Raw genomic sequence first — 19,351 nt, 5'->3', positions numbered from 1 at the left:
CCACAGGCATCGCCCAGGCGCAGCCGCTCCCACCAGCAACGTCGGGCCCTAAGCCCAGCAGTCTGGTCGGGGCGTGACAGGAGAAGCAGAACAGGATCAAGGGTTGAGAGGCCCAGGGGAAGGGAGACATCACCACAGGCATCCCCCAGGTACAGCCGCTCCCACCAGCAACGTCGGGCCCTAAGCCCAGCAGTCTGGTCGGGGCGTGACAGGAGAAGCAGAACAGGATCAAGGGTTGAGAGGCCCAGGGGAAGGGAGACATCACCACAGGCATCCCCCAGACGCAGCCGCTCCCACCAGCAAGGTCAGCCCCAGAGTCCACCTGTCTGGCCAAGGAGCTGCCGTGACAGGAGCAGGAGGACAACATCAAGGGCTGACAGGCCCAGGGGAAGGGAGACACCGACAGGGACATGCCCCAGACGCAGCCGCTCCCGCCGGCAACGTCGAGCCTCAAATCCACCTGCCCAGTCCAGGCGTCGCCAGGACAGGAGCAGGAGCACGGACAGGAGCAGGAGCAGGAGCAGGAGCAGGAGCAGGAGCAGGAGCAGGAGCAGGAACAGGAGCAGGAGCAGGAGGAGAGCAGCAAGGGCTGAGGGTCCCAGGCACTGGGGGACACTGTCGGGGACGTCCTGCAGGAGCAACCGCTCCCGCCAGTGACGTCGGGCCTCAGCACAGACCTCGAGCAGCACTGTCAGAGTCTGTTCAAGGATGTGATACGCCTCACAACTGTCTCCAATGATGGAGGACTGAGACCCCAGACTCTGAAAGGAGCCCCTGGTCTGGCTGAGGTGGAAGGCTTGCCAAGCCTCAGAGGACTGCGTTAGGGTTAGAGTTAGGGTTAGGGTTAGCCCCATGAGAACAGAATGCAAGGACAATGGCACAAGGGACCAAGCCCAGGCCACCTGTCCAAACTGGTCTGTCCGTGACGGAGGTACAGCTTGCAGCTTGCTCCTGAGCATTCAACCTTTAACCTGGTAGTTCCTGCTTTGGCTCTGTGCCCCTCACTTCGGTTACCTAGAAAAACCCTGGAGACTCTCGCTCACTTTTGAGATCTCCCCACGGAAGAACGTGGTCTGTTGGCTGGACCACGAGGATTTCGTCTCTGCGCTGGTAGCTTTAACCCACCCCCTCTTTCTCTTTTCTCGCTATCCTTTATTTCCTTTCAAATCCTTCTATTGCACTTGTTGGCCCTAAATAAAGGTGCATTTTTGATTGAGCAAACTGAGTTGTCCCCCGCTGTGTCTTTTGCGCCTTGTGATCCCTAAAACGAACCATCAGGTTCCCCACATATATCTGCGGAGCCTGACAAGCACATAGTGTCATCTTTGCTTTCTAGTCTGTTTGCTGCCGTGAGTGAAGGTGAGAAAGGTCAATACAGGGACCTTGAGATCTGCAGGTCTGTGAGGAACCCATATTAGCTCTTGATGTTAGTGTTGGCAGGAAAGAAATCTGTGCTAAATGCCTTGATTTCTGTGTTACCGTGTACTAAGCGAAAAGTCACTTAAGGATGTCGCTAATTAAAGGCAGGACACTCGTTCCTGCCTTTAGACTCCAACCTCAGATGTTTCCCCGCTGCTTAATCTTGAACGTGAACCCCTCCTTAGCTTGGATACGTTTAGGGAGACATGAAGAGCAAGGCGGCTCTTAGGGAAGCTGTCTTTGCAAAGGACGTGCGCTGTGCTGCTATCCTTGAACAATCTCATGTCAGTAAAGCCAAAAGGAAGAAGAAAGAAGAGAGTGAGGCACTGCCTCAAGGGTCTGAAGAAATCTATTATGATATTGCAGCTGATTTCAAAGACTCGTTTTGACCTTCAAAAAAACAAATGAGGAAAAAACCGTGGAAATACCTTGGGACAAAGAGGATGTGCAGGACTCGGCCCCAGATGATCATCTGGTTGGAACCTTTGCCTGAGAACAACTGTCCTGGTTTAGGGCAAATTTGGCAGGAAACTTCCAAAGGGGTCCCTCGAAAAGCAGATTCAAGCGGCCCCTCCCCCAGCTGCTTGAGGAAAAGAGTTCTTTGGACAAGAGTGAAATAAACTGTTCATTTAACACACAAAGTATTGACGAGCATAAAAAATGAATCCTGTTAACCAATAAAACCACTTGCGGTTTTGAAGAGGTGGCACATTCAGAAAATGCTTTTGGTGGGGTGTAGCTTGGCTTGCTCAGTCTCTTGTCAGTCTCTCCTGTGGTAGAAAATGCCATGTCCCGGGCCCTGGTGGGACACAAGGGTGAGCTCCCAGTGTTTTTCCGGGTTTGCCTCAAAGACTTTCTTTACATACAGAGATGTAGTGGTTTCCATGACTGGATATCACAACATGACCTTATACGCTCTGTATACTATATACTGTATGTAAGTGCACCTTATAAGTTCCCTAAGTGCACCTGTCCAGTCAATGAAGGCATGGTTTGCCACCCAAGGTGGTTCTCCCACAGAGACAGGAAAATGGATGAACTACTGCTGCCCCAGCATCAGGCAGGTGCAGGATGTCCCTGCTCATCAGCCCTTGCCCCACTTCCCAGGGATCCCGCTGATAATTCTAGAAATCATTCATCTGGATTTTTCAGGCACACATTTGCAAAGAGATGAATGAGAAAGGTCTACGAGAACTGTTTGTGCTTCTCTTGATTTCTTTCAATTTATTTGCAAGCAGGAAAGCACGGTCCAAAGCGGCAAAGTTCCTTTCATGTGGGAAAAGCATCTTCCCACATCTGACTTTTGAGTCCAAGACTGTGGCAAGCTCTCCAGTCAGATGCACACAGAAAACTCCCATTGAATTCTCCAGGTTTCCATTGAGTCACTGTAAAAGATGATGCTTCTCAGGACCTTAATACTAATTCTTCCGTTTAATATGAAATGTCCAAGTTGTTAGTTCATAGGATGAGAGGACAATTGAAGTTGGGAGGCAGCTGTGGGGGTCTCCAACTTTATCTCCTGTTCCCAACGGTGATCAGCACCAGCATCAAATCAGGTTCATCTTAGTTAACTCCAGAGAGGACCTGAGGAAAATGTCGGTTCACCTAGAGCAGGTTTTGAATCTCTCCAGTGCAAGAGACCCTGCACAAGCTCTCTGGGCAACCGACTGCCAGGGGCAGGAGCAGAGATTTCCCTTGGCCGCGGCTGGAGCCCAGGAGTGGCACTGCCTGAACAGCACCTTTCTGCCTACAGTGCCACCCTTGATGGCTGCCCCAGGGCCTGGCATTTGACCTGCATTGCTGCAGGAATCCCTGCCCTGGTTCCGCGCTGACCAAAGGCTCGGCCCCATCTCAGAACCTCGGTTGCCAAGGGTGCTGTCTCAAGTGGGTGGCGGGGGACTGAGGCCATGGCTGCCCCAATTTTGGGTGCACCGTGCTGATGTCAGCGCGGCCATTGTGACCTGTGCGACCAGGGCCACAAAAGGGAATGCTGTGCTCAGGCCGTGTGTCAGTGCGACCTGACAACGGGAGGAGAAGGCAGGGCCGGGCTCTGGGTGCCCAGGGACCAGAGGGGCCCCACACCTCGGGGCTCTGGGCCTGTGCTGCAGGCTCACCTGCCTTTCCCTTCCAAGAGTCAGCGGAGGAACAGAGCAGACAGCAGCGTTCCTCGACGCCACGACGGGTGGAGAAGGCGGACAGGAGCAGGGCTCACGCAGGGCTGACCAGGGAGTAGTGCCCTCGTGGCTCTGGGCCTGTTCTGCAAACTCCTGACACTCTTCATTCTCCCGCAGAGGGAGAGACCCAGCACCTGGAGGAGGCCGTGGTGTTCCTGCACAGGGACCGACCCCTGACAGCCACCATGTGTGACAGGAAGCAGGAGGCCCCTGATGCCAGGGAGCCAGGTGAGAGCCAAGCAGCCCTCCCACAGCCTGGCCCAGGGGCTGTCAGGGCAGACAGCGTGGGGCCCTGAGCAGAGGCAGGGGGAGGCAGGAGCTGCTCAGCCATGCCGGGGCTGGGAGCCTCCTTCCTGCCCAAGCGGGGCCCAGCTGGGCCAGGGGCCAACTGTTGGGACACCTGTGCCCGCAATGGCCCCTGCTCTCCAAGGCCTCCAGCCCTGGCCATCAGCCAGGCAGGCAGGCAGGGACAGAGCAGCCCTTGGGGCCGATGCTGCAGGCTAAGAGCCCCGCAGAGCTGCTGATGCCCGGTGCCATTGGCTCTGTTCCCTGCAGCATGCATGCTGTGCCGCCGTGCAGAGGCTGACCCGGACGTCTGTGGCGACAAACTGGAGAAGTTCAGGTTCTGTGCCCACGTGTTCTGCCTGGTGAGTGGCACTGGGCACTCGCTGCAGCATTGCAATGGGCAGTCCCTGCCACTCTCTCCTCATCAGCTCCTCTCCTTTCCTGCAGTATTTCGCCACACTGCTTTTCCCAAAAGACAACGAACGTGTTGGACTCCTGGGCTTTCTGCCTCGAGATATCCAACTTGCAGTCAGGCGGGCTGCACAGAAGGTGAGAGCCTGACAAGAGTATGTGGGTTTGTGCCAGGCGAGGTTTACCAGGGCTTTGCCCAGACCCCAGGGAAGAAAGGCCGGCCATCCAGCCGGCTGTGGTACAAGTCTGGCTCCCAGCAGACCCACAGAGGCTCTGGCACAGGAGCCTCCTCCACCAGGCAGCTCTGTGGGCTGAGACCCAGCAGTGGCTGAGCCCTGCCCGCAGCTGTGGGGGCTGCCTGGGGAGGCCCCAAGGCTGCTGCTGATGGAGCTGCTTGGCTCTTGGCAGCACTGCTACGTCTGCGGCCAGAGAGGGGCCACCATCATGTGCTGTGGGGAAGACTGCTACAGATGGTTCCACCTGCCCTGTGCCAAGGAAGGCGGCTGTGTCACTCAGTACATAACCCCCTACAGGTACCTACCCCCTCTCCACTTCTGGCCACCCCTTGGGAAAGACCCAGCATTTCTCACTTTGCCCATCCCTGTGCCCCCAGCTCCTACTGCCCTGAGCACATTCCAGAGCAGGACGTGCAGGTGACTCCAGAGCCAGGCACTGAATGCCCCATCTGCATGGAGCCTGTGGAGGACAGAAAGACCTTCAGAACCATGGTGTGCCCAGTGTGCAAAAGGGCCTGGTTCCACAGGGACTGCATCCAGGTAGGAGCCATGCGCTCTGCCCCAGGGCACAGCAGGTGCTCAGCAGCACCAGGGCCTCGCTCACACTGCTTCTGTTTTCCGTGCAGGCACAGGCCATCCGCGCTGGTCTTTTATGCCTCTGCTGCCCTCTCTGCAGAGACATTGAAGAATTTCTTGCAGAAATGTTCATCCTGGGGATCCGGATCCCCTTCAGGTTGGCGTCCTTTGCCTGCCTCAAAAGACAGGAGGGTGCAAGTGCTGTGCTGTGCTAGGCCTTGCCCCAGCAGTCCTGGCCCTGCTCTATCCCGTGAATCTGGGCTTCAGCTTCACACAGGACTTGGAAAAGCACTGGAGGAAGAGCAGGGACATCCTGTACCTCCATGAGGGCAGGGCAGCAGAAACTCATCAGCATTTCCTTTCTCCATCAGACTGCCAACATGGGAGGACAACGATGCCTTTGCCGACCTAGGAGAGAGGCACAGCCAGTGCAATGCCAAGAAATGCCTTTACCCCGGAGGCAGGGAGGAGGCAGAGGAAGAAGGGTAAGTTGGGAAGCTGCACCGGAGGCTCTGTAGGGAGCCCGTGTATCCACAAGGGCTGGAAAGAGAAGGAGCCAGAAGAGCTTGGCCAGACAATCCTGTGCTGGGACACTTGGTCTTCAGAGCCACGAACCCATTTGCTTCTCCAGGCCCTGGGAACTGCTCCTGTGCTCGTCCTGTGCTGCTGAGGGCACCCACAGGCGGTGCTCTGGCCTGAGAGGAAGGAGGGGAAACTGGGAGTGTGATAGCTGTGCTGGTCTTGGCGCAGGTACGAGGCAAAGCACCCGGGTGTCCCTGGGCTGGGGTCAGTGCCCAGATCAGGCTTGGCAGAGCCTGCTGGTTCCTGAAGGGCCGGGGACATTGCTCTGGCCCGGCCTGCCTTGGGCCTGCTGCGCCCTTGACCTTCCTGCTTCCCCTAACAGCCCCCAGGGATGAGTTCAGTGGCGCCAGCCTGACCAGACAGTCGAGACTGAGGCCTTCTCATCGCTCTGCAGAATCAGAGGCCATCGGCCCCAGCTCTGGCTTGCCGGGGCCGTTTGGTCGGGCTCACCACACTGTGTCTCCAGAGACCAGCAACCGTGGCAGACGCCAACGTGCAGCATCATGGCAGTTGCTGCCATCTTCCTCTCTGGACCCTAGCAGCCGCAGGACACAGAGGGAGGCAACGTCAGGGTCATCATTCAGCAGCTCCCCAGGCCCTGAGGACAGGGTCCATTCCAGACGTGCTGGTCGTGACCGCAGGCGAAACCGCTCTCGCCAGCAAGGCTGGGCCCCAAATCGACGCGTCAGCTCAAGATGTCACCGTGACAGGAGAAGGAGGAGAGGACCGGGGGCTGACAGGCCCAGCCAAAGGGAGACATCACCACAGGCATCCCCCAGGCGCAGCCGCTCCCACCAGCAACGTCGGGCCCTAAGCCCAGCAGTCTGGTCGGGGCGTGACAGGAGAAGCAGAACAGGATCAAGGGTTGAGAGGCCCAGGGGAAGGGAGACATCACCACAGGCATCCCCCAGACGCAGCCGCTCCCACCAGCAAGGTCAGCCCCAGAGTCCACCTGTCCGGCCAAGTAGCTGCCATGACAGGAGCAGGAGGACAACATCAAGGGCTGACAGGCCCAGGGGAAGGGAGACACCGACAGGGACATCCCCGAGACGCAGCCGCTCCTGCCAGCAACGTCGGGCCTCGAATCCACCTGCCCGGTCCAGGCGTCGCCAGGACAGGAGCAGTAGAAGGAGCAGGAGCAGGAGCAGGAGCAGGAGCAGGAGAAGGAGCAGGAGCAGGAGCAGGAGAAGGAGCAGGAGCAGGAGCAGGAGCAGGAGCAGGAGCAGGAGCAGGAGCAGGAGCAGGAACAGGAGCAGGAGCAGGAGGAGAGCAGCAAGGGCTGAGGGTCCCAGGCACTGGGGGACACTGTCGGGGACGTCCCGCAGGAGCAACCGCTCCCGCCAGTGACGTCGGGCCTCAGCACAGACCTCGAGCAGCACTGTCAGAGTCTGTCCAAGGATGTGATACGCCTCACAACTGTCTCCAATGATGGAGGACTGAGACCCCAGACTCTGAAAGGAGCCCCTGGTCTGGCTGAGGTGGAAGGCTTGCCAAGCCTCAGAGGACTGCGTTAGGGTTAGAGTTAGGGTTAGGGTTAGCCCTATGAGAACAGAATGCAAGGACAATGGCACAAGGGACCAAGCCCAGGCCACCTGTCCAAACTGGTCTGTCCGTGACGGAGGTACGGCTTGCAGCTTGCTCCTGAGCAATCAACCTTTAACCTGGTAGTTCCTGCTTTGGCTCTGTGCCCCTCACTTCGGTTACCTAGAAAAACCCTGGAGACTCTCGCTCACTTTTGAGATCTCCCCACGGAAGAAGACGGATCTATTGGCTGGACCACGAGGATTTCGTCTCTCCGCTGGTAGCTTTAACCCACCCCCTCTTTCTCTTTTCTCACTCTCCTTTATTTCCCTTCAAATCCTTCTATCGCACTTGTTGGCCCTAAATAAAGGTGCATTTTTGATTGAGCAAACTGAGTTGTCCCCCGCTGTGTCTTTTGCGCCTTGTGATCCCTAAAACGAACTATCAGGTTCCCCGCATATATTTGCGGAGCCTGACAAGCACATAGTGTCATCTTTGCTTTCTAGTCTGTTTGCTGCCGTGAGTGAAGGTGAGAAAGGTCAATACAGGGACCTTGAGATCTGCAGGTCTGTGAGGAACCCATATTAGCTCTTGATGTTAGTGTTGGCAGGAAAGAAATCTGTGCTAAATGCCTTGATTTCTGTGTTACCGTGTACTAAGCGAAAAGTCACTTAAGGATGTCGCTAATTAAAGGCAGGACACTCGTTCCTGCCTTTAGACTCCAACCTCAGATGTTTCCCCGCTGCTTAATCTTGAACGTGAACCCCTCCTTAGCTTGGATACGTTTAGGGAGACATGAAGAGCAAGGCGGCTCTTAGGGAAGCTGTCTTTGCAAAGGACGTGCGCTGTGCTGCTATCCTTGAACAATCTCATGTCAGTAAAGCCAAAAGGAAGAAGAAAGAAGAGAGTGAGGCACTGCCTCAAGGGTCTGAAGAAATCTATTATGATATTGCAGCTGATTTCAAAGACTCGTTTTGACCTTCAAAAAAACAAATTAGGAAAAAACCGTGGAAATACCTTGGGACAAAGAGGATGTGCAGGACTCGGCCCCAGATGATCATCTGGTTGGAACCTTTGCCTGAGAACAACTCTCCTGGTTTAGGGCAAATTTGGCAGGAAACTTCCAAAGGGGTCCCTCGAAAAGCAGATTCAAGCGGCCCCTCCCCCAGCTGCTTGAGGAAAAGAGTTCTTTGGACAAGAGTGAAATAAACTGTTCATTTAACACACAAAGTATTGACGAGCATAAAAAATGAATCCTGTTAACCAATAAAACCACTTGCAGTTTTGAAGAGGTGGCACATTCAGAAAATGCTTTTGGTGGGGTGTAGCTTGGCTTGCTCAGTCTCTTGTCAGTCTCTCCTGTGGTAGAAAATGCCATGTCCCGGGCCCTGGTGGGACACAAGGGTGAGCTCCCAGTGTTTTTCCGGGTTTGCCTCAAAGACTTTCTTTACATACAGTTAAGGAACTGGTCCTGGAACATACAGAGATGTAGTGGTTTCCATGACTGGACATCACAACATGACCTTATACGCTCTGTATACTATATACTGTATGTAAGTGCACCTTATAAGTTCCCTAAGTGCACCTGTCCAGTCAATGAAGGCATGGTTTGCCACCCAAGGTGGTTCTCCCACAGAGACAGGAAAATGGATGAACTACTGCTGCCCCAGCATCAGGCAGGTGCAGGATGTCCCTGCTCATCAGCCCTTGCCCCACTTCCCAGGGATCCCGCTGATAATTCTAGAAATCATTCATCTGGATTTTTCACGCGCACGTTTGCAAAGAGATGAATGAGAAAGGTCTACGAGAACTGTTTGTGCTTCTCTTGATTTCTTTCAATTTATTTGCAAGTAGGAAAGCACGGTCCAAAGCGGCAAAGGAACTTTCATGTGGGAAGAGCATCTTCCTACATCTGACTTTTGAGTCCAAGACTGTGGCATGCCCTCCAGTCAGATGCACACAGAAAACTCCCGTTGAATTCTCCAGGTTTCCATTGAGTCACTGTAAAAGATGATGCTTCTCAGGACCTTAATACTAATTCTTCCGTTTAATATGAAATGTCAAAGTTGTTAGTTCATAGGATGAGAGGACAATTGAAGTTGGGAGGCAGCTGTGGGGGTCTCCAACTTTATCTCCTGTTCCCAACGGTGATCAGCACCAGCATCAAATCAGGTTCATCTTAGATTACTCCAGAGAGGACCTGAGGAAAATGTCGGTTCACCCAGAGCAGGTTTTGAATCTCTCCAGTGCAAGAGACCCTGCACAAGCTCTCTGGGCAACCGACTGCCAGGGGCAGGAGCAGAGATTTCCCTTGGCCGCGGCTGGAGCCCAGGAGTGGCACTGCCTGAACAGCACCTTTCTGCCTACAGTGCCACCCTTGATGGCTGCCCCAGGGCCTGGCATTTGACCTGCATTGCTGCAGGAATCCCTGCCCTGGTTCCGCGCTGACCAAAGGCTCGGCCCCATCTCAGAACCTCGGTTGCCAAGGGTGCTGTCTCAAGTGGGTGGCGGGGGACTGAGGCCATGGCTGCCCCAATTTTGGGTGCACCGTGCTGATGTCAGCGCGGCCATTGTGACCTGTGCGACCAGGGCCACAAAAGGGAATGCTGTGCTCAGGCCGTGTGTCAGTGCGACCTGACAACGGGAGGAGAAGGCAGGGCCGGGCTCTGGGTGCCCAGGGACCAGAGGGGCCCCACACCTCGGGGCTCTGGGCCTGTGCTGCAGGCTCACCTGCCTTTCCCTTCCAAGAGTCAGCGGAGGAACAGAGCAGACAGCAGCGTTCCTCGACGCCACGACGGGTGGAGAAGGCGGACAGGAGCAGGGCTCACGCAGGGCTGACCAGGGAGTAGTGCCCTCGTGGCTCTGGGCCTGTTCTGCAAACTCCTGACACTCTTCATTCTCCCGCAGAGGGAGAGACCCAGCACCTGGAGGAGACCGCGGTGTTCCTGCACAGGGACCGACCCCTGACAGCCACCATGTGTGACAGGAAGCAGGAGGCCCCTGATGCCAGGGAGCCAGGTGAGAGCCAAGCAGCCCTCCCACAGCCTGGCCCAGGGGCTGTCAGGGCAGACAGCGTGGGGCCCTGAGCAGAGGCAGGGGGAGGCAGGAGCTGTTCAGCCATGCCAGGGCTGGGAGCCTCCTTCCTGCCCAAGCGGGGCCCAGCTGGGCCAGGGGCCAACTGTTGGGACACCTGTGCCCGCAATGGCCCCTGCTCTCCAAGGCCTCCAGCCCTGGCCATCAGCCAGGCAGGCAGGCAGGGACAGAGCAGCCCTTGGGGCCGATGCTGCAGGCTAAGAGCCCCGCAGAGCTGCTGATGCCCGGTGCCATTGGCTCTGTTCCCTGCAGCATGCATGCTGTGCTGCCGTGCAGAGGCTGACCCGGACGTCTGTGGCGACAAACTGGAGAACTTCGGGCTCTGTGTCCACGTGTTCTGCCTGGTGAGTGGCACTGGGCACTCGCTGCAGCATTGCAATGGGCAGTCCCTGCCACTCTCTCCTCATCAGCTCCTCTCCTTTCCTGCAGTATTTCGCCACACTGCTTTTCCAGCAAGACAACGAACGTGTTGGACTCCGGGTCATTCTACCTGAAGATATCCAACTTGCAGTCAGGCAGGCTGCAGAGAAGGTGAGAGCCTGACAAGAGTATGTGGGTTTGTGCCAGGCGAGGTTTACCAGGGCTTTGCCCAGACCCCAGGGAAGAAAGGGCGGCCATCCAGCCGGCTGTGGTACAAGTCTGGCTCCCAGCAGACCCACAGAGGCTCTGGCACAGGAGCCTCCTCCACCAGGCAGCTCTGTGGGCTGAGACCCAGCAGTGGCTGAGCCCTGCCCGCAGCTGTGGGGGCTGCCTGGGGAGGCCCCAAGGCTGCTGCTGATGGAGCTGCTTGGCTCTTGGCAGCACTGCTACGTCTGCGGCCAGAGAGGGGCCGCCATCATGTGCTGTGGGGAAAACTGCGACAGATGGTTCCACCTGCCCTGTGCAAAGGAAGGCGGCTGTGTCACTCAGTACATAACCCCCTACAGGTACCTACCCCCTCTCCACTTCTGGCCACCCCTTGGGAAAGACCCAGCATTTCTCACTTTGCCCATCCCTGTGCCCCCAGATCCTACTGCCCTGAGCACATTCCAGAGCAGGACGTGCAGGTGACTCCAGAGCCAGGCACTGAATGCCCCATCTGCATGGAGCCTGTGGAGGACAGAACGACCTTCAGAACCATGGTGTGCCCAGCGTGCAAAAGGGCCTGGTTCCACAGGGACTGCATCCAGGTAGGAGCCATGCGCTCTGCCCCAGGGCACAGCAGGTGCTCAGCAGCACCAGGGCCTCGCTCACACTGCTTCTGTTTTCCGTGCAGGCACAGGCCATCCGCGCTGGTCTTTTATGCCTCTGCTGCCCTCTCTGCAGAGACTCCGAAGAATTTCTGACAGAAATGTTCATCCTGGGGATCCGGATCCCCTTCAGGTTGGCGTCCTTTGCCTGGCTCAAAAGACAGGAGGGTGCAAGTGCTGTGCTGTGCTAGGCCTTGCCCCAGCAGTCCTGGCCCTGCTCTATCCCGTGAATCTGGGCTTCAGCTTCACACAGGACTTGGAAAAGCACTGGAGGAAGAGCAGGGACATCCTGTACCTCCATGAGGGCAGGGCAGCAGAAACTCATCAGCATTTCCTTTCTCCATCAGACTGCCAACATGGGAGGACAACGATGCCTTTGCCGACCTAGGAGAGAGGCACAGCCAGTGCAATGCCAAGAAATGCCTTTACCCCGGAGGCAGGGAGGAGGCAGAGGAAGAAGGGTAAGTTGGGAAGCTGCACCGGAGGCTCTGTAGGGAGCCCGTGTATCCACAAGGGCTGGAAAGAGAAGGAGCCAGAAGAGCTTGGCCAGACAATCCTGTGCTGGGACACTTGGTCTTCAGAGCCACGAACCCATTTGCTTCTCCAGGCCCTGGGAACTGCTCCTGTGCTCGTCCTGTGCTGCTGAGGGCACCCACAGGCGGTGCTCTGGCCTGAGAGGAAGGAGGGGAAACTGGGAGTGTGATAGCTGTGCTGGTCTTGGCGCAGGTACGAGGCAAAGCACCCGGGTGTCCCTGGGCTGGGGTCAGTGCCCAGATCAGGCTTGGCAGAGCCTGCTGGTTCCTGAAGGGCCGGGGACATTGCTCTGGCCCGGCCTGCCTTGGGCCTGCTGCGCCCTTGACCTTCCTGCTTCCCCTAACAGCCCCCAGGGATGAGTTCAGTGGCGCCAGCCTGACCAGACAGTCGAGACTGAGGCCTTCTCATCGCTCTGCAGAATCAGAGGCCATCGGCCCTAGCTCTGGCTTGCCGGGGCCGTTTGGTCGGGCTCACCACACTGTGTCTCCAGAGACCAGCAACCGTGGCAGACGCCAACGTGCAGCATCATGGCAGTTGCTGCCATCTTCCTCTCTGGACCCTAGCAGCCGCAGGACACAGAGGGAGGCAACGTCAGGGTCATCATTCAGCAGCTCCCCAGGCCCTGAGGACAGGGTCCATTCCAGACGTGCTGGTCGTGACCGCAGGCGAAACCGCTCTCGCCAGCAAGGCTGGGCCCCAAATCGACGTGTCAGCTCAAGATGTCACCGTGACAGGAGAAGGAGGAGAGGACCGTGGGCTGACAGGCCCAGCCAAAGGGAGACATCACCACAGGCATCCCGCAGACGCAGCCGCTCCCACCAGCAACGTCGGGCCCTAAGCCCAGCAGTCTGGTCGGGGCGTGACAGGAGAAGCAGAACAGGATCAAGGGTTGAGAGGCCCAGGGGAAGGGAGACATCACCACAGGCATCCCCCAGACGCAGCCGCTCCCACCAGCAAGGTCAGCCCCAGAGTCCACCTGTCTGGCCAAGGAGCTGCCGTGACAGGAGCAGGAGGACAACATCAAGGGCTGACAGGCCCAGGGGAAGGGAGACACCGACAGGGACATCCCTGAGACGCAGCCGCACCCGCCAGCAACGTCGAGCCTCGAATCCACCTGCCCGGTCCAGGCGTCGCCAGGACAGGAGCAGGAGGCAGGACAGGAGCAGGAGCAGGAGCAGGAGCAGGAGCAGGAACAGGAGCAGGAGCAGGAGCAGGAGGAGAGCAGCAAGGGCTGAGGGTCCCAGGCACTGGGGGACACTGTCGGGGACGTCCCGCAGGAGCAACCGCTCCCGCCAGTGACGTCGGGCCTCAGCACAGACCTCGAGCAGCACTGTCAGAGTCTGTCCAAGGATGTGATACGCCTCACAACTGTCTCCAATGATGGAGGACTGAGACCCCAGACTCTGAAAGGAGCCCCTGGTCTGGCTGAGGTGGAAGGCTTGCCAAGCCTCAGAGGACTGCGTTAGGGTTAGAGTTAGGGTTAGGGTTAGCCCTATGAGAACAGAATGCAAGGACAATGGCACAAGGGACCAAGCCCAGGCCACCTGTCCAAACTGGTCTGTCCGTGACGGAGGTACGGCTTGCAGCTTGCTCCTGAGCAATCAACCTTTAACCTGGTAGTTCCTGCTTTGGCTCTGTGCCCCTCACTTCGGTTACCTAGAAAAACCCTGGAGACTCTCGCTCACTTTTGAGATCTCCCCACGGAAGAAGACGGATCTATTGGCTGGACCACGAGGATTTCGTCTCTCCGCTGGTAGCTTTAACCCACCCCCTCTTTCTCTTTTCTCACTCTCCTTTATTTCCCTTCAAATCCTTCTATCGCACTTGTTGGCCCTAAATAAAGGTGCATTTTTGATTGAGCAAACTGAGTTGTCCCCCGCTGTGTCTTTTGCGCCTTGTGATCCCTAAAACGAACTATCAGGTTCCCCGCATATATTTGCGGAGCCTGACAAGCACATAGTGTCATCTTTGCTTTCTAGTCTGTTTGCTGCCGTGAGTGAAGGTGAGAAAGGTCAATACAGGGACCTTGAGATCTGCAGGTCTGTGAGGAACCCATATTAGCTCTTGATGTTAGTGTTGGCAGGAAAGAAATCTGTGCTAAATGCCTTGATTTCTGTGTTACCGTGTACTAAGCGAAAAGTCACTTAAGGATGTCGCTAATTAAAGGCAGGACACTCGTTCCTGCCTTTAGACTCCAACCTCAGATGTTTCCCCGCTGCTTAATCTTGAACGTGAACCCCTCCTTAGCTTGGATACGTTTAGGGAGACATGAAGAGCAAGGCGGCTCTTAGGGAAGCTGTCTTTGCAAAGGACGTGCGCTGTGCTGCTATCCTTGAACAATCTCATGTCAGTAAAGCCAAAAGGAAGAAGAAAGAAGAGAGTGAGGCACTGCCTCAAGGGTCTGAAGAAATCTATTATGATATTGCAGCTGATTTCAAAGACTCGTTTTGACCTTCAAAAAAACAAATTAGGAAAAAACCGTGGAAATACCTTGGGACAAAGAGGATGTGCAGGACTCGGCCCCAGATGATCATCTGGTTGGAACCTTTGCCTGAGAACAACTCTCCTGGTTTAGGGCAAATTTGGCAGGAAACTTCCAAAGGGGTCCCTCGAAAAGCAGATTCAAGCGGCCCCTCCCCCAGCTGCTTGAGGAAAAGAGTTCTTTGGACAAGAGTGAAATAAACTGTTCATTTAACACACAAAGTATTGACGAGCATAAAAAATGAATCCTGTTAACCAATAAAACCACTTGCAGTTTTGAAGAGGTGGCACATTCAGAAAATGCTTTTGGTGGGGTGTAGCTTGGCTTGCTCAGTCTCTTGTCAGTCTCTCCTGTGGTAGAAAATGCCATGTCCCGGGCCCTGGTGGGACACAAGGGTGAGCTCCCAGTGTTTTTCCGGGTTTGCCTCAAAGACTTTCTTTACATACAGTTAAGGAACTGGTCCTGGAACATACAGAGATGTAGTGGTTTCCATGACTGGACATCACAACATGACCTTATACGCTCTGTATACTATATACTGTATGTAAGTGCACCTTATAAGTTCCCTAAGTGCACCTGTCCAGTCAATGAAGGCATGGTTTGCCACCCAAGGTGGTTCTCCCACAGAGACAGGAAAATGGATGAACTACTGCTGCCCCAGCATCAGGCAGGTGCAGGATGTCCCTGCTCATCAGCCCTTGCCCCACTTCCCAGGGATCCCGCTGATAATTCTAGAAATCATTCATCTGGATTTTTCACGCGCACGTTTGCAAAGAGATGAATGAGAAAGGTCTACGAGAACTGTTTGTGCTTCTCTTGATTTCTTTCAATTTATTTGCAAGTAGGAAAGCACGGTCCAAAGCGGCAAAGGAACTTTCATGTGGGAAGAGCATCTTCCTACATCTGACTTTTGAGTCCAAGACTGTGGCATGCCCTCCAGTCAGATGCACACAGAAAACTCCCGTTGAATTCTCCAGGTTTCCATTGAGTCACTGTAAAAGATGATGCTTCTCAGGACCTTAATACTAATTCTTCCGTTTAATATGAAATGTCAAAGTTGTTAGTTCATAGGATGAGAGGACAATTGAAGTTGGGAGGCAGCTGTGGGGGTCTCCAACTTTATCTCCTGTTCCCAACGGTGATCAGCACCAGCATCAAATCAGGTTCATCTTAGATTACTCCAGAGAGGACCTGAGGAAAATGTCGGTTCACCCAGAGCAGGTTTTGAATCTCTCCAGTGCAAGAGACCCTGCACAAGCTCTCTGGGCAACCGACTGCCAGGGGCAGGAGCAGAGATTTCCCTTGGCCGCGGCTGGAGCCCAGGAGTGGCACTGCCTGAACAGCACCTTTCTGCCTACAGTGCCACCCTTGATGGCTGCCCCAGGGCCTGGCATTTGACCTGCATTGCTGCAGGAATCCCTGCCCTGGTTCCGCGCTGACCAAAGGCTCGGCCCCATCTCAGAACCTCGGTTGCCAAGGGTGCTGTCTCAAGTGGGTGGCGGGGGACTGAGGCCATGGCTGCCCCAATTTTGGGTGCACCGTGCTGATGTCAGCGCGGCCATTGTGACCTGTGCGACCAGGGCCACAAAAGGGAATGCTGTGCTCAGGCCGTGTGTCAGTGCGACCTGACAACGGGAGGAGAAGGCAGGGCCGGGCTCTGGGTGCCCAGGGACCAGAGGGGCCCCACACCTCGGGGCTCTGGGCCTGTGCTGCAGGCTCACCTGCCTTTCCCTTCCAAGAGTCAGCGGAGGAACAGAGCAGACAGCAGCGTTCCTCGACGCCACGACGGGTGGAGAAGGCGGACAGGAGCAGGGCTCACGCAGGGCTGACCAGGGAGTAGTGCCCTCGTGGCTCTGGGCCTGTTCTGCAAACTCCTGACACTCTTCATTCTCCCGCAGAGGGAGAGACCCAGCACCTGGAGGAGACCGCGGTGTTCCTGCACAGGGACCGACCCCTGACAGCCACCATGTGTGACAGGAAGCAGGAGGCCCCTGATGCCAGGGAGCCAGGTGAGAGCCAAGCAGCCCTCCCACAGCCTGGCCCAGGGGCTGTCAGGGCAGACAGCGTGGGGCCCTGAGCAGAGGCAGGGGGAGGCAGGAGCTGTTCAGCCATGCCAGGGCTGGGAGCCTCCTTCCTGCCCAAGCGGGGCCCAGCTGGGCCAGGGGCCAACTGTTGGGACACCTGTGCCCGCAATGGCCCCTGCTCTCCAAGGCCTCCAGCCCTGGCCATCAGCCAGGCAGGCAGGCAGGGACAGAGCAGCCCTTGGGGCCGATGCTGCAGGCTAAGAGCCCCGCAGAGCTGCTGATGCCCGGTGCCATTGGCTCTGTTCCCTGCAGCATGCATGCTGTGCTGCCGTGCAGAGGCTGACCCGGACGTCTGTGGCGACAAACTGGAGAACTTCGGGCTCTGTGTCCACGTGTTCTGCCTGGTGAGTGGCACTGGGCACTCGCTGCAGCATTGCAATGGGCAGTCCCTGCCACTCTCTCCTCATCAGCTCCTCTCCTTTCCTGCAGTATTTCGCCACACTGCTTTTCCAGCAAGACAACGAACGTGTTGGACTCCGGGTCATTCTACCTGAAGATATCCAACTTGCAGTCAGGCAGGCTGCAGAGAAGGTGAGAGCCTGACAAGAGTATGTGGGTTTGTGCCAGGCGAGGTTTACCAGGGCTTTGCCCAGACCCCAGGGAAGAAAGGGCGGCCATCCAGCCGGCTGTGGTACAAGTCTGGCTCCCAGCAGACCCACAGAGGCTCTGGCACAGGAGCCTCCTCCACCAGGCAGCTCTGTGGGCTGAGACCCAGCAGTGGCTGAGCCCTGCCCGCAGCTGTGGGGGCTGCCTGGGGAGGCCCCAAGGCTGCTGCTGATGGAGCTGCTTGGCTCTTGGCAGCACTGCTACGTCTGCGGCCAGAGAGGGGCCGCCATCATGTGCTGTGGGGAAAACTGCGACAGATGGTTCCACCTGCCCTGTGCAAAGGAAGGCGGCTGTGTCACTCAGTACATAACCCCCTACAGGTACCTACCCCCTCTCCACTTCTGGCCACCCCTTGGGAAAGACCCAGCATTTCTCACTTTGCCCATCCCTGTGCCCCCAGATCCTACTGCCCTGAGCACATTCCAGAGCAGGACGTGCAGGTGACTCCAGAGCCAGGCACTGAATGCCCCATCTGCATGGAGCCTGTGGAGGACAGAACGACCTTCAGAACCATGGTGTGCCCAGCGTGCAAAAGGGCCTGGTTCCACAGGGACTGCATCCAGGTAGGAGCCATGCGCTCTGCCCCAGGGCACAGCAGGTGCTCAGCAGCACCAGGGCCTCGCTCACACTGCTTCTGTTTTCCGTGCAGGCACAGGCCATCCGCGCTGGTCTTTTATGCCTCTGCTGCCCTCTCTGCAGAGACTCCGAAGAATTTCTGACAGAAATGTTCATCCTGGGGATCCGGATCCCCTTCAGGTTGGCGTCCTTTGCCTGGCTCAAAAGACAGGAGGGTGCAAGTGCTGTGCTGTGCTAGGCCTTGCCCCAGCAGTCCTGGCCCTGCTCTATCCCGTGAATCTGGGCTTCAGCTTCACACAGGACTTGGAAAAGCACTGGAGGAAGAGCAGGGACATCCTGTACCTCCATGAGGGCAGGGCAGCAGAAACTCATCAGCATTTCCTTTCTCCATCAGACTGCCAACATGGGAGGACAACGATGCCTTTGCCGACCTAGGAGAGAGGCACAGCCAGTGCAATGCCAAGAAATGCCTTTACCCCGGAGGCAGGGAGGAGGCAGAGGAAGAAGGGTAAGTTGGGAAGCTGCACCGGAGGCTCTGTAGGGAGCCCGTGTATCCACAAGGGCTGGAAAGAGAAGGAGCCAGAAGAGCTTGGCCAGACAATCCTGTGCTGGGACACTTGGTCTTCAGAGCCACGAACCCATTTGCTTCTCCAGGCCCTGGGAACTGCTCCTGTGCTCGTCCTGTGCTGCTGAGGGCACCCACAGGCGGTGCTCTGGCCTGAGAGGAAGGAGGGGAAACTGGGAGTGTGATAGCTGTGCTGGTCTTGGCGCAGGTACGAGGCAAAGCACCCGGGTGTCCCTGGGCTGGGGTCAGTGCCCAGATCAGGCTTGGCAGAGCCTGCTGGTTCCTGAAGGGCCAGGGACATTGCTCTGGCCCGGCCTGCCTTGGGCCTGCTGCGCCCTTGACCTTCCTGCTTCCCCTAACAGCCCCCAGGGATGAGTTCAGTGGCGCCAGCCTGACCAGACAGTCGAGACTGAGGCCTTCTCATCGCTCTGCAGAATCAGAGGCCATCGGCCCCAGCTCTGGCTTGCCGAGGCCGTTTGGTCGGGCTCACCACACTGTGTCTCCAGAGACCAGCAACCGTGGCAGACGCCAACGTGCAGCATCATGGCAGTTGCTGCCATCTTCCTCTCTGGACCCTAGCAGCCGCAGGACACAGAGGGAGGCAACGTCAGGGTCATCATTCAGCAGCTCCCCAGGCCCTGAGGACAGGGTCCATTCCAGACGTGCTGGTCGTGACCGCAGGCGAAACCGCTCTCGCCAGCAAGGCTGGGCCCCAAATCGACGTGTCAGCTCAAGATGTCACCGTGACAGGAGAAGGAGGAGAGGACCGTGGGCTGACAGGCCCAGCCAAAGGGAGACATCACCACAGGCATCCCGCAGACGCAGCCGCTCCCACCAGCAACGTCGGGCCCTAAGCCCAGCAGTCTGGTCGGGGCGTGACAGGAGAAGCAGAACAGGATCAAGGGTTGAGAGGCCCAGGGGAAGGGAGACATCACCACAGGCATCCCCCAGACGCAGCCGCTCCCACCAGCAAGGTCA

General features: G+C 56.9%; 3 pseudogenes; all 3 read left to right on the top strand.

The window, feature by feature from the left end:
• The first annotated feature begins 1,625 nt into the window (after window positions 1-1,625).
• LOC136296523 (PHD finger protein 7-like) lies at window positions 1,626-5,590 on the top strand (annotated as a pseudogene).
• A 2,409-nt stretch (window positions 5,591-7,999) lies between these two features.
• On the top strand, window positions 8,000-11,991 carry LOC136296522 (PHD finger protein 7-like; annotated as a pseudogene).
• A 2,337-nt stretch (window positions 11,992-14,328) lies between these two features.
• On the top strand, window positions 14,329-18,320 carry LOC136296521 (PHD finger protein 7-like; annotated as a pseudogene).
• The last annotated feature ends 1,031 nt before the right edge of the window (window positions 18,321-19,351 follow it).

The sequence above is a fragment of the Chamaea fasciata genome, unplaced genomic scaffold (genome assembly GCF_029207755.1).
Source record: "Chamaea fasciata isolate MVZ Bird 193981 ecotype frontalis unplaced genomic scaffold, bChaFas1.0.hap1 SCAF_13, whole genome shotgun sequence".
Classification (NCBI taxonomy): Eukaryota; Metazoa; Chordata; class Aves; order Passeriformes; family Sylviidae; genus Chamaea; species Chamaea fasciata.
The sequence above is the reverse complement of the archived record's forward strand: the minus strand, read 5'-3'. Positions and strand labels throughout refer to the sequence as shown.